The sequence below is a fragment of the Camelus ferus genome, chromosome 8 (genome assembly GCF_009834535.1).
Source record: "Camelus ferus isolate YT-003-E chromosome 8, BCGSAC_Cfer_1.0, whole genome shotgun sequence".
In the NCBI taxonomy this organism is placed as follows: Eukaryota; Metazoa; Chordata; class Mammalia; order Artiodactyla; family Camelidae; genus Camelus; species Camelus ferus.
In genome coordinates, this window is record NC_045703.1 from 60,954,330 (window position 1) to 60,969,311 (window position 14,982).

Here is a 14,982-nt window from a genome sequence, read left to right on the forward strand (position 1 = left end):
ATATTTTCCCACCTTGACTTGCTCGTTCTCCTTCTGAAACCAGAAATACTGGTAACTTAGAGTCAGTCTTCTTCCTCTAATGAAAATGAAATCTTGTTTTCCTGTAACCTTTAAGTGATAGAAAAAGAGAACTGCCTACTAAATATTTTCTCAGCTGTGCAGTAGGGTTCAGATGCGTGTGTGTGGAGGAGTGTGTTTTGGAGGGAGCTTGGAGATTGTCATCTTTTAGAGAGTACACAATCAGACATGAAAACAATATTTATTAAAATGAAAAAAAATTCACAACAAATTACTTTAGCCTTGGTTGGAGTTGGTCCCTTTCTTCCGAGTTCTTTTAGGTTATTGACCATTGATCACAACTGCTTGAATAGAAACGCAGCCTTTCCCCAACTAGAAAGGTCCATCATCCACGCCACACGTCACACTCACAGGGCGGCACAGGTGCCGTTCGCGTTATGGAAAATCCGCTTCTGCTGATTTTAATCTTTTTCTGCTGGAAAGATTTTTTAAAAATAAGACCCTTTACAACCCAAATTGTCATTTGTCCTATAGTCTGTGACTTACCTGGTTTTCCATGAGTTATTGCCTGAATGATTTTTTAAGGCATGGTATCTTGGTCAGGGTCTAACTTTACGGATTTCAAAATTTTTGCAAATTAGAACTTTTATATTTAAAAAAACTTTTCAATCTTAGTATTTGTTGGGCAGATTGTTTTCTTTCCAAACAGATGGAAACATGCAGTATCACAAAATCAAAAGACTGAAGATCTCTTTAGTTCGATAATAACTATTTGGTAAAGTGCCTACCAAACTCATTGAATGTGTGGGTAACCAAGTGACTCTCAGATCTTAATACACTTCAGTGTGTCATTTACATGGCAGTTATTTCTGGGGTTTTTTGGTTTTGTTTTTTTTTTTTTTTTCTGCGATTTGTCTTTCTGCAGAGAAGCCACAACAGACATTGTAAAGCCTGTGAATGTTGTGTTTTCTTCATCCTTTACAGGTCACATTTGCTTGTATGAACAAACAAGAGTGGTCCTCTCCTTGGTTTTTTAATTTTTGTTCACGTGACATAGAATAAGTATTACTCTATTATTCTATGTCACTTTTATTATTGCATGCTCAGAGGGAGGGCATTTATACCAGCTGCAGTGGAGCTGCAGTTGGGTGCTCTGCCCTTGGCCTTGGCCACTCTGGGGCCAAAAGTATCATTAAAAATATTAGCCGGCTAACTGGATGAACAGGCTTTGTTATGCTGAGCAGAATGGGGAGGAGGCTGCTTAGGGTCATTGCTGTTACGTCTATCTGATTCCTCTGATCTGGGAGACAGGCCATGCTGGAAAACATCCCCTCACCCGCAAGACAAATAAACAAACAAAAACCTCTCAAATCTTGTCCCTTAAAGCAGAAGTCTTTTAGAGAGTGTGCTCCTTACATTTCTCAGGGTTCTACTTTCTACATCAGGTATTTTCCCCCAGATACAGTAACAAAGATGGAGGCTCCATTGCTCAGTTGTCTAGAAGCAGAATTTGCAGCCCTACCCCAAATGCTGCTCCAGGTTGCTGTTAAAAGATGACCCCCTCTCTCCCCCAAATACTCGTTTTTCTGAGAGGCTGCTTTCTCAGCTGGGAAGAAATGTTTTTATGAGTCAGTCCCTTTAGTAGTTCAATTTGTGACATACTTGGAACCTCGTTGGAATTCTCAGGAAGACACGTCTGTGGACCAAATTGCTATCCTCCATTCCTCCTTTATTTTTCTCTACATCAGTTGTCAACATCTGGCATTCGATATGCCTGTCTCTTCCCCCCACCTCTGCTAAAATAGAAGAACCAGGAGGGCGGAGGTTTCTTGGGGTGAGGGAGGGCAAGGGATCTCAATGTTTCCATGTTGAATCCCCAGAGGTAGAGCAGTGTCTGGCACTCAGTAAGTGCTCAGTAAATACTTGAACAAATGAAGCCAGGTTTAAGCTAGAGGTAACCGTCTTACATTTTCATTCATATGGGAAAGGAAGATCTATTTGTTTTTCCCTTTATGTGAATTCATTGCCTGCATAGTTAAACACCAGAGCTTTCTAGGTGTATCCAAGTCTCCCTTGCCATTGTTGCATCAGCGCTCACAAAGCCGGGTGCTTGTCAGCACACAGGGCTGGCTTCTCGCAGGTCCTCACCATTGGTTATCCAGGTGTTGCCTGGAAACATGAAATCAGACCCTGACCTGCTCGTGATTAAATGAGGATGCCCGGTGATGCTATCAGATACGAGGGCTCAGTAGACAAAGAGCGGGGTCTCCACCTCCCCTAACACTTTGGTATTTCAGATACGATATTATTGCATGCCATTTGCTCAAGCTGTATCCTGTTTTGTAATGTTTTGAAAACTAGGGAGAACACTCACAAAATAGGCCTTGAACTTAGGCAAAAGTCCTAGAGTCTGCAGTTTCTGGGAACTGGTTTTAATTCAGTCCTCTGCCCCACAGCAATATTTTTAGCGTTCCTCTCTGAAATGACTTATGTCATTGACAAATTTCTGGTACAAATGCTCTACTGCTTTCATCTCTAAAGAACACAGATTTATTTTTCAGTAACTCACAGCCAGGCTGTATAGAGACTTTTTTCCCCTCTGCACTATATTTAAGCCTGTCAGTGCAGTGAACCTTTATCTTTGTTCCAACTTGAAAAATTGGCGAAGGTTGGAGGTGGGCAGTTGAAGGAAGAAGGAGTAAAACATTCTCCCTCTTTTTTTGAGAGGGAGAGGGGGAGGGTAGGCAATTAGGCTTATTTATTTAATTGTTTTTTTTTAACGGAGGTACTGGGGATTGAACCCAGGACCTCATGCATGCTAAGCATGCGCTCTACCACTTAAGCTATACCCTTCCCCCTCCCTCTTCTTATTAATCAGTTCATTGCAGGAGACTAAAACACGGGTGAGGCTACCTTTCTATTTTTTCTGTATGACCTTGAATTGAATACATCCCTTTATCTCACTGAGCCTCAGTTTTCATCTGTAAAATGAACATCCTCACCCACCTCTGAAGTTCTGTGAGTACCATCAGTATCACTGGTAATACAGTCATTAACAAAGCAAACGACGGATTAGCTGTTAGAGATACCTGTGACTGTGGGCAGGCGGGACTCTCCTTGGTAATTTCCTTATGTCTTTTATAAAAACATTATTTTTCTTTTTTAGTCTGATCTTAAAAGCTGTCTTCTAGACTTGAAGTTTTACTTTAAGGACCGGAAAGTTCAAGAGGGGAAAATTTATTCAAGAATGTCTTCCATATGTAATTATTTAGGTACGGAAGAAAGACAAGGCGCTTCATAAATGCGGCCACAAGGTACCACATTTCTCCCCCCAACTATGGGAGGAGTTCGGAATTATGTACTAGGGATTGGCTCTGGCCCAGGATGAGTGAAAGATGTTGATAAATGCCCCAAAGACTGTCAGTCAGTCTTAAATTACTGCAGTGATGTACCTATCAGTCTGTGGCTTTGAGGCTACTCCAGCGCACCGTGAATGGGGTGGAGATGCTCTGACCCACTTGAGGCGGCGTTTAGTGAGATGGGCTATAGGCCCATCCAAGTGACATACCAAGATTCAAACCCTTTCCCTTGGAGAGACTGAGGTTGTTAATGATTTTCTAATGGTGATTAAGCCACTAACAAAACATTAAATTTAGCCACTTTATTTAATGAAAATCCTTTAGGCGTTTTCTCAAAGACTGACTCATCCTTCAAACAGCTCCAGTTTTACCCAATATCACAGTCCCCAACTGGTTCTGGCAGGGATATATCCTAGGGCAGTGTCCCTATGTTGTAGGAAAGGATGCTTTGATAACTGATATATTCTCTGATCTATATTTGCATATTTCTCTGGAAGATACGTTCTCTGAGCTTAAATTCTACCACTTTATAGCCTATTGAGTCTTATTAAGCATCATCCTTTGAATTTTTACAAACTGCTTTGTCATTGAAGTGTCAGGACGACCGACCCTTAGGGTTAACAGTGAGTGCGTTCGTTATTCTGGTGGAAATTGACACACACTACATCGAGTTCACTGGATGAACTGGTTGCTCTAACGTGTCTTAACACGGATGTGCAGGGTTGAGCCTGACACGGAGCACAGGGCAGTTATCCTGCTGCATTGCTGGGGCTGCCATGGTCAAACATCACCAACAGGGTGGCTTAAATAATGGAAGTTTGTTTCCTCCCAGTTCTGGAGGCTGTGAAGTCCAAGGTCAGCGTGTCCTTGGGTTTAGTTTCTCCGAGGCCTCTCCAGACGCTGCCTTTCTCTGCGTCCTCACATGGTCCTTCCTCTGCACCTGCCCGTCCACGGTGTCTCTGAGGGTCCTATCTCCTTCTATAAAGACATCAGTCAGATTGGATTCAAGGTCCACCCTTACTGTCTCATTTTTAACTTAATCACCCCTTTAAAAGCTTTCTTTCCAAATAGAGCTACGTTCTCTGGGGGTTAGGGCTTCAACCAGGAGTTTGGAGAGGATGCAGTTCAGCCCATCACACCCGCCTTCATGACTGACCAGCTGGAAAGCCAGGTTTGGGGCCCAGAAGCCTCAGGGGGGAAGGACGTCTGAGGCTGTGTAAGCCGGTCTCCTGCCCCCACACATGAGGCTTTTCTGCTTAAACGCTGGAAGATGTGAGGAGTTTCTCCATGAAAGGAGGCCAGTTATTCCAGTGCAGCAAAAACATGCCTCCTCCAGCTGCTCTCTGCCCCTCGTGCTGCCCTTCTGGAACTACACAGAACAAACTCACCTGCTTTTGCCACATTGCAGCCCCATAAGTATTTGAAAACATTTATCGTGTCTTTCCTTTTTTAATCTTTTCTTCTCTAGGCCAGAGAAATATGTCCAGAGAAAACAAGCTGTCTTGCAACAGAAGAAGAATGCCAGGGCTGATGTATATGTATTTCAGATATGAATGTGCTTGAGGGAAGCTGGCTGAGCATAACTGGGTTTTAATTTCGGTATTCCCCCTTGTAAAGACTAGTTGATTTCTCAGACTCTTGAAAACATGAGAACAACTTAGTTTGCTTTAAACCACGTATTCTGTACCAAAAGGATTGATTGGAGGAGAGGAGTAAATTGCTACAGAAGCGCATAGGGGGTTCCCTGATCCAGGCTGTTGCTAAGAGAGCCACGGCCACACAGAAGGAGGAGGATGTCAGTAGAAGGAAGTATCAATACAGGTTGGTAAGCATTTCTAACGCTGGAATCACCCCTTTGCTACTTCATTCAGCAGGATCCTAAGCAGACAGCCTTACAGATAACAGTGGCTCGAGATCAGAATAAGGGAAATCCCACTTTTCACATCATTGCTACTTGTAATTAAAGGAGATGATTTGTGGCCTCCAGTGGGAAGGTCTCATAGCAGAGCCAGGGTCTGCCTCTAAGCTGCCCCCTGGAGAGCCCCTGAGATCCACCTGGAGCTTTGTGGCCCCACGGTGTGAGCTCAATGTTGTCAGATCCTAGCCCCGAACATTCCCCAAGTTGTGTTCATTTCTGCTCAGTTTTCTAACACGTTAGGATTCTGTCAGTGCCATCTTGATAAATGTATTACTTTGGCCTCTGACGCTGTTCTGATTCGTAGTCCCCTGGACAGCTCATCAGCTCAGAGTCCTTTCAATCCTCAGTCTTTTGAAGATCTTACATTGATGGACTTCGGTGTGAATGCATTTATTCAACATGCTGGGTTCTTACGACCTCTTTCAATCTAGAAACTTGTCAGCTTCATGTCTAAGAAGTTATTTCTTCCATTCCCCTCTTTTCCTTTGTTCTCTATTTTGGGATTACTGTTATTCAGATTTTAGAACATCTAGAATGGTCCTAACTAAAACTTTTTTTCACGTAGTTTGTATCTCTTTATTGTGAGAAATTGTCCTCAAGACTAGATTTCATCTTGATACTATATTTTTAATTCCTTGTAAGAACTGATGTTTTTGGTTCTAAATGCCCCTTTTTGAAGTATCCTATTTTTCCCTGGCTGCAGTGTTCATCTCTCTGAGGATTTCTTTGAAAGTTTATTTCTCTGCATAGCCTCTGTCTCTTCCATAGCCTCTGTTGCCTTTTTGTTTGTTTTGGTTTTACTGTCTTTCTTGCTAGATGTTTTCATTACATGTCTGATTTGGGGGCTGGTTTGTCATATTTAAAAACTGATTAGAAGCTGTGTGTCCTGAGGCCATTGGTGGCTGTCCCTGGAGGGTGATCTGGTTGATCTTAACATCTCTTTTCTTGGGCAGGTCAGATTCCCCCAAGAAGACTTTCTTCCTGGAGTGTATATGTCCTGATGGCTGGCATTCTTGAGCCTAGTGAGGGAGGGTGTCTGGGAGTAGGGACCATAATCACAACCTGCTTCTCATGACAGTATCCGTGTGGCTGCCCCCTACCCCCGCCCCACCCGTGCACACCTGGAGACTCAGTTTAATCTTGTGTAGAGTATAACTCCTGTCATCTGCTGGGACAGGTGAGTGAAGGGCGCCTGGCTACAGACAGGGGACCTAAGGGGCCCTTTTTTTACTTAATAACATTTTTAAAATTATGGTAAAATACACATAAAATTTACCATCTTATCCATTTTTAAGTGCAGTCGCATTAAATAGTCATATTTTGCAACCATCACCACCATCTATCTCCAGAACCCTTTTCATCTTGCAAAACCCATTAAATAACAGTGCCTCCCGTCCCTGCCCTGCCCAGTCCCTGGCAACCACCCTTCTGCTTTCTGTCTCTGAATTTGACTCCTCTAGGTGTGTACCTCCTGTAAGTGGAACCATACACATGTCAGGATTTCTTTCCTTTTTAAGGTTGGGTAATGTTCCATTGTATGTATATAACACATTGTGTTCGTCCATTCATCCTTATCTGGGGTCTTTCCACCAGTCTCCTTACTTTGGACCCACCAAGGTTTGGAGGGATTTCTGTAACATAAATTGAGTTACTTTCCCCACAGCTGGCCCAGGATACAGCTTTTATGAGGTAGTCGTGTCAGTTGCCACTGCAGATTTCTTATCTTTTCTCTTTCTCTAACCTTGGAGTTTATGCATTAAATTTTGATGAACAGGACCATGTTTCCTTGGAGGGCTTAGAAGTTAAGTCGGCTGTTATCCAGAATTTACTCTTTATCTAGGCAGTGAATTCTACCTTGACTTAAAAAAAAAAAAAGAAGAAAATGATACACTTTTAATTATCCCACTCTAGATGTGTAGAAAAAGTTGTCTTTACAAGTAAATTTGAATTCATGTGACTACAGGTTAAATAAATTTATTACTCCTACAAGTGTAAATGCTTGCTTTGCAATTATTATTTGGGTGGGGGGAATTAGGTTTATTTAATTATTTTTTTAACGGAGGTACTGGGGATTGAACCTGGGACTTCATGCATGCTAAGCATGAGCTCTACCACTGAGCTATACCTTCCCCCTGCAATTATTTTTGAAGCCAGTCTAAGTATAACAGTTGATCTTTTAAGTTAAAAAAAATTTTTTAAGCCCTTTATCACTGTGTATAATTACAGCAAAAGTTGGTGGGAAAAATATTAGATTCGAATACATTGAATTCAGAGACAATGAAAAAGACAGCTGTACCAATTAAATCTATCGATGGAAATGTAATTTTTTGCCACTTAGAGACCACTAGGAACTTAGGTGTAGTCAAACCAAGTTAGGTTTATTTACCCTGCTGCGCCAAGGGCGGATTCTAGCCTGGATGGCTCAGTTCCAGAGAGGTGGGAAGGCTTCACTGTAGAATTTGGGCTTATGCTGGATGATTCTGAGAAAGCAAAGGAGTCATCTCTAGATTGGACAGTGAGGAAGTGAGGGCAGTTCTGTGACTGGGTATCTCGGTCATTTCTGCCCAGAAGGCAAGGAGATGAAAGCAGGGATAGAGGTGTGTCATCGGGAGAGAAGCAGGAATTGTCACTGCGAGAAGGGCTGGCAGATTGAGGGGTGGGGGGAGTGTTCAGTTATTTTCGTGGTTTTAGAATTTGTGCTCTGGCCGTCTGTGGCTGTTGGGCAGTTGGAATGTGGCTAATCCTATTTGAGATGTGTTCTACATGTAAAATACATACAGGGATTTGAAGACTCAGTACAAAAAAAAAAAGAATGTAAAATATCTCAATAATTTTCTTATGGATTACATGTTGACATAACCATGGATATATTGGTTTCAGTAAAATATATTAAAATTATCCCTGTTTCCTTTTAGTCTGTTCAGTGTGACTGTTAGAAAATTTGCAGTCTTGCATGTGGCTTGCTGGGGGGCTCACGTTACAGTCCAGGTGGACAGTCGTGGAATGTCAACGGGTGTTGGGGAGATAATCACCGTTATTTCTTCCCAGTCTGAACTTTCGGCTGGCCCGCCCCTCCCTCCCTCTCCTTTTGGTGAAGACTTCAGGCAAATCAAAGATTGTCACTCTCTTCTGAAAAGTCGAGGAGACCCTCGGGTTCATTACTTTTAGTGTGAGATGATGCCTCTCTTATTAGGATGCGTGTCTGAGAAATTGATGATAAAGGGGTAATCTTGCTTTTTACAGAAGTATTTTTCAAAGGTTTTTTCAAATGAGGCTTACTTGTATTTAAAGCAGTATTTCTCAACCTTCTTTTCATTACCTCTGCTCCCCACCTGAGTCTTTTTAGGCATTTTTCCCCTAACGGTACCCCCCCACAAAATTTTAACAGCATACACTGTATACCAAATAAGTAATATCTGTCTGTATATATAGTTATATAGAGATATAGATATATCTGTGCTTAGTGTATAAAAGAGCAAGAAACCACGAGCCAATTTTCACCCCATTGGGGAATGCATGGTTTAAAGTAAGCATAGTAGCTAACATTAATTATGCTTCTAGAATACACTCATAGTGCTTGGGTTAACCTTTATTTGCACCTCAGAGTAACACTAGCCAGGGCAGTGTATTTGTTCTCTCATTAAAGCTCAGAGATTTAAAAGAATACTTTGCCTCTGGCCATGCTGCTGTCAGAGGAGCCAGAACCACAGGCTAGCTTCTCAAGACTTTGGAATCTGCTTTTAACTAAACCAAAGATGGATGTTCAGGGTCTTAAGAACAGAGGATTTGAACACAAGGCACTCAGGAAAGAATTGGATTCTTATGCCAATACCTGACCAAATTTGGTAATGAAACCACCTTTTTCTTATTTCCTAATTTTTAAAAGCTCATACTTTGACTTGAATCTGCTTTCATCTGGCTAATTTATATAGTCCGTGATTGGGAATTTAAGATCATGATTTAGACTGCTTTGCATTTCTGATAGAAAATCGGAGGTATTGCTCGAAGGTTCAAGGTCCCAAAGTACTGGACCACCCTGTGCAGCCCGGCGCTGGATGTGGAACGTGTCTGCATTCTCACCATGAAAGTAACAGAAGTTGCTTCAGAAGATTTGTAAGCTGTGGGAAAATGTCAAGACAGAAATTGCCTGTAATTCCACTATGGTTGGCTTTTGTTAGTTTTCCTTCTTTTTTTCCTTCAACCTCATTTACGTGCAGATATATATACATTTTAGAAAGCAAAAGTGGAATTATAATGAATATATAATATATACCCTGAACAAAGAGGTGTGTGACTTTATGTATCAATGTAGGCATTATCCTTGTCATGAACTGCTTCAAACATGTTATTTGGCCAAACATTCCACCGAAGAGTTAGATATACTGTTTTCCTACTGTGGGGACACTTAGGTTCTTTAAATATTATATGTCCCAGGCAGTTAACGTTTTCATACATAAATCTATACTTTCATTTGCCATATCTCATAAAAGAATTACCAAATCAAAGAGTATAAAAGCATGTCATCTCAATAAGAGGAGAAATAATGCTTATTCTATGTCACTTTTATTATTTGGATAGAGGTTTTAAATATTTAATTTCCTCTTGCCTATTTTGGGGGGGGGTAAATTGTCTTAAGTGACTTGTAAAATCTTCGTAGCTTTTCTGTTGTATTACAATAGTCCCTTTGAGGCACTCGTCTTCAGATTATTTGTCTAGAGGATTTTGAATCAAAATAGCCGTGTCTACACAAACATGTCCAATTCAACTGGACCATAAAATTCAATTAGCTGGTATTTGTCTGTGTTGATAGCAGAGGGGCGGAGACTTGAGTCCAAGAGAACCTGCCAGGTGTCACTGAGTTCAGTGTACACTTTAATCTTCATCATGGGAATTAGTCGGCAGCAGCTTCTGACTCAACCCTCGATTGTCTTTGAAGCATTTTAAGGGCACAGCACTGTGTAGATGCTCCCTTAGATCCCACCTGCCCTTTCCAGCCAGAGGACAAGTGACTTCACTGGGTTTGTGTTTCTTTTCCTCTGGGTGTAACGCCAAGCAGAAAAGAAAACAGAAAGAAGGGTGATGAGGGGCTGGATTTGGGGTGGGTCCAACTCCCCCGTTCCTGATGCTCAGGTTGGGGTTAAATGCTCTCACCTCCTTGGAAGAAGGTAATGAATCCAGCATCAGTGCTGATCTGGTGTGTTGGACCCTGTCTTAATTGCAGCTCCTTGTCCACCAGTCCGGCCTCCCCAGACTGGCGAGGCTTCCTCCGTCCTCATCCCTGAGTCACAGCTCTGTGACGCAAGTCAGATTATTCCCACTCTTTCCGCCTTTTAATCCTCTTCACTTTGGGCTTCTGATGCCATCTTCTCCTTGATTGCCTCTAATCTCTGTCCATTCTCAAAGCCCTTTTCCAGATTCCTCTTCCTCAGAGTTCCAGACCTTTTACTTCACCTGCCTCATTCCATTCGGATGACCTCAGAGATTTACGTGGCTGCAGCTGCCTTCCCTGGGTGATGTAACTTTTGACTCCTTCCTCACCTTTGTCACCACGGTTTCCACCTATTTTTCTTCTAGAGTACCTTCTTTCTTGTGATTACCGCCCCGGTTACCTTTTCTAAATCACAGTTCAAATTAAAGTATACATTTCAGTGGTTTTTAGTGTATTTACAGAATTGTACAACCATCACCAGAACTTTAGAACATTTTCATTCCCGCATAAGGAATCCTCGTACCTTTTAGCAGGCTCTCTCTTCAACTCTCCAGTTCTGCATAACCGTTAGTCTGCTTTGTGTCTCTATAGATTTGCCTATTTCAGACATTTCATATAAATGGAATTTAAATAATACATAATAAATAATATTTAAATAATATGTCAATATGTGCTATTTTGTGACTAGCATCTTTCACTTAGCAAAATTTTTTCAGTGTTCCTCCACGTTATAACATATATAAATACTTCATTCCTTTTTGTTACTGAGTAATATTCCATTGGATAGCTGGAATTTTATTTTTCCATCCATCAGTTGATGGACATTTGGGTTGCTTCTACTTTTTGGCTACTATAAATAATGCTGCTCTCAATATTTTTATATAAGCTTTTGTGCAAGCATAGGTTTTCCTTTTTCTTGGGTATATATCTTGGAGTAGAATTGCTGGGTCAGGTGGTAAATCTATGTTTAACATTTTGAGGAATTGACAGTTTGCACATTTCCAAATTTCCAAAGCAGCTGCACCTTTTACATTCCCGCTACCAATGTACGAGGGTCCGGGTCCTCCTTTGTTGTATTATCTGTCTGTTTGAACACAGGCATCCTAGCGAGTATGAATTGGGGTCTCCTTGTGGTTTTGACTTGCATTTTCCTAATGGCCAGTGATGCTGAGCGTCCTTCCACGTGCTCACTGGCCATCTGTGTTGTCTACCTCAGAGGAATGTCTACGCAGATCCTTCACCCATTTTTTGGTTGGGTCATTTGTTACAAAGCTCTTAAGATGTCATTCAAAACCCTTCCTAATTTCCTGGCCTCGAATGCTACTTCTTGCCTCATTTCCAGTTATCACCTCTGTCCCCTGGTCTCCCCAAGTAGACTGAGCTGGTAGCTATAGGGAAGCCACTTGTAGTCCCCAGATGTCGCGTTCTTCATGCCTCTCCCCCTGCTGCTCCTTCTGCGGGACCGCCTCCCTCTGTGCCTCGGGTAGGACTGTCCCCCTCACATCTTCCATTTTTTCAGAGCCTGGCTCAGACTTTACCTGGGGTGGGTTAACCTGGGGCATGCCCAATTCTACCTCTGGATGTGTCTCCCACCCCAGGCTGAGCTTCCCCAGGTCAAGGACAACATCCAGTTTGCTTAGTGTAATTAATGTGGAGCAAGAACTTGGTAAATATTTGTTGAATGAACGGTGATATTTAGGGGAAACTTTTCCTGTCATCCACCTATTTATGATATTGGTAAACTTCTTCCCGTGGTTTCTGCTTTGGGTAGCGATGTCTTCCTTTAAATATCTGAATTTAACAAAAACAAACAAGTAGAGAATGGCAGTGATAACAAAAGATAGTTGCCTGCATTGTACCCTGACCTGAGGTCTGATCTTTACTCCTGCTTTTATCCTGATTGACGGCTTGTTCTTTGTAAATCCAAGACACACAGAGGCTTATCAGGCAGCTGTGCCACACACCCTGTCCTTGATCACTCTTAGAGGTGGAGATCAAAGGACAGCTATCTGCTAAGAGAGGCACCAACTAGCCACATGAGCTATTGCTCTGCCTCTAAGGTTTTAACTTCCTCTTTCAGAAACCGAATCAGCTGTGTGAGTGTCTGCACTAATGTCCTAGAAAGAAACAAGAAGTCTACGCACCAAAACTGAGTAGCAGGACATTTATCTTTTAAGTGTTGTTTTAAATGCGCTTTACATTTGTATCTAGTGATGTTTCTTCCTCCTCAGCCCAGGTGAATGGCTGGTGCCTGTCCTATTGTTAGAATCTGGATTTATAGAAAGGAAAGGAGCTGGTGGCACAGCCAAACAAGGTCAGGATTCAAGAGCTGCCACCCATAAGTTGAATATGTGTATTTCAGATGGTAGTCATCAGCTGTCCCCAACAGCTGGTGCTGAGAAATGATGCAGATCCCAGGGGTGTCACCCAGGCTCCCAGGACAACTCTGGGGCGGGGGCTTGGGCTCCACACAGGGACAGTGTCTGGGCTAATACATAGCCCAATTTGGGAAGGCTGTAAACCACTCATTTAATGTCGAACACAGTGCAGCCTCCAGAGTGGGCTTTATCCCGTATCTGCACAGCTAGGACTTTGCAGGGCTGGGGCGGGGGGCAGAGGTCCGGGGCAGAAGAATGCAGAGCTGCCCTGACCCCTTGGCTGTGCGGACTCCAGAGGAACCGTTAGCACCAGCAACATTTCACACACGCCAGACTCTCATTATAATTGAAGCAATTTGTGAACCGAAGTTAAGACTGCTATAGAGAAGATAAAGGGGTAGAAAACTGCTAAGTGGCTCAGGGAATCACCTCCCAGGCATCAGGACAAGGTGCATCACTCCCTGTTCCCATGCAGACGTATAGCCAGGCTGGGCGTTTACCGGAAAATAAGAGGGAAATTTGGAGTATGGAGAAGCCGAAGCTGATTTTTGTACAAGGTCTGATTGCTGGCAACGATGCCGCCTTAACCTTGCTCAGTGTAAGCCTAATAAGGTGCTTAGCGCCCCCTGGTGGCCAGAGGGAGCACCTGTGTACCATGCCAGCTGGCACGCCTGTGCTCATTTGCCTTTCTTCCCTTCCCTTCCCTCCCCTCCCCTCCCCACCCCTCTTCTCTCCTTTCCTCTCCTCTCCTTTTCCTCTCCTCTTCTCTTCTTTCTTTTTTTAACACCTTTATTGTGGTATGGTTCCTGTACAGTAAACTATACATATTTCAGATGTACAATTTGATGAATTTTGATAGACATACACACCAATAAAACCAGTACCACAATCAAGATAGCTAACATTTCCATCACTCCCCAAGAGGTGCAAATTTCAAATTCTCAATTTATCCCTTCCCACCTTTACACGCTGGTAACCATAAGTTTGTTTTCTATATCTGTGAGTCTGTTTCTGTTTTGCAGATAAGTTCTTTTGTGGCATTTTTGGGTTTTTTTAGAGTCCACATATAAGTGATATCACATGGCATTTTTCTTTCTCTTTCTGGCTTAACTTCACTTAGGATGATGATCTCCAGGTCCATCCATGTTGCTGCAAATGGCATTATTTTATTCTTTTTTATGGCTAAGTAGTATTCCATCGTATAAATATACCACAACTTCTTTATCCAGTCATCTGTTCATTTGCCTTTTCTTGATAATTCTGTTCCCCCCACCCTTCCCTCTCTTTCCTGGGCCCTCTGGTCCACACGAAGTCTCCCACCTTCCTCCCAGCCCCCAAAAAGTGATGAACAAGATCTCCATGGTCTGAAGAAAAGAGCAGTAGTAAAACCTTTTTTGTTTACTTAGGGGGACAGCCTGGGCTAATGGGGTCAGACAGGCAAGGCATGAAGTGATAAAAAGGAAAGGATGAAACAGGAGAAACAAACCTGGGGGTCCTAAATGGACCCACTGCAACAGGAAATTGACACGAGAAATTGTGTGTCAAAATTGTAAAAACGCCCCCTACTTATAGAACAAATCTGAAGTTTCAGTGAGAAAGATTTTAAGAATTTGGGGCTGCCAAAAAATTCTGAATTTTAAATATCAGTCTGACAGATTTTCTTGCTGTGTGCTTGTTTATTAGAGATACAATAGTGTCTCTATTTTGGAATACATTTTAGCTTGACCTAAAAGTTTAGCTAAATGACTTACATTAAAAAAAAATAAGAAGAATGCTCAAGTATTAGGGTTTTTTGAAAGTTGTCTCAATCAACTGTTGAAGACACAAAGTTTGCATTGTAACAGCCCTTCTCAAAGAGTTCAGGGAACAGGACGCATGAGATTTGCCAACCAACCCCCAAGTGCCGTGTGTGTGTGTGTGTGTGTGTGTGTGTGTGTGTGTGTTTGTAGCAGATGGTAAAAATATAAACTGCTACAGGTGCTAAAAAGGGAACAGTGTTTTTGCACTTCATCAGCCTTAAACAAATGTAAGGATGCAGAACACAGTATTTTTTTTTTAATGGCAGTAGAATTCAATCTCTATGCGGTTATTTCCTTTAAG

At 42.3% G+C, this 14,982-nt stretch overlaps 1 protein-coding gene across 1 annotated transcript in view; it reads left to right on the forward strand.

Moving 5' to 3' along the window:
- The window catches only part of AKAP12 (A-kinase anchoring protein 12), a 92,128-nt gene that overhangs the window by 51,665 nt on the left and 25,481 nt on the right, over nt 1–14,982 (forward strand). The window lies entirely within an intron of this gene.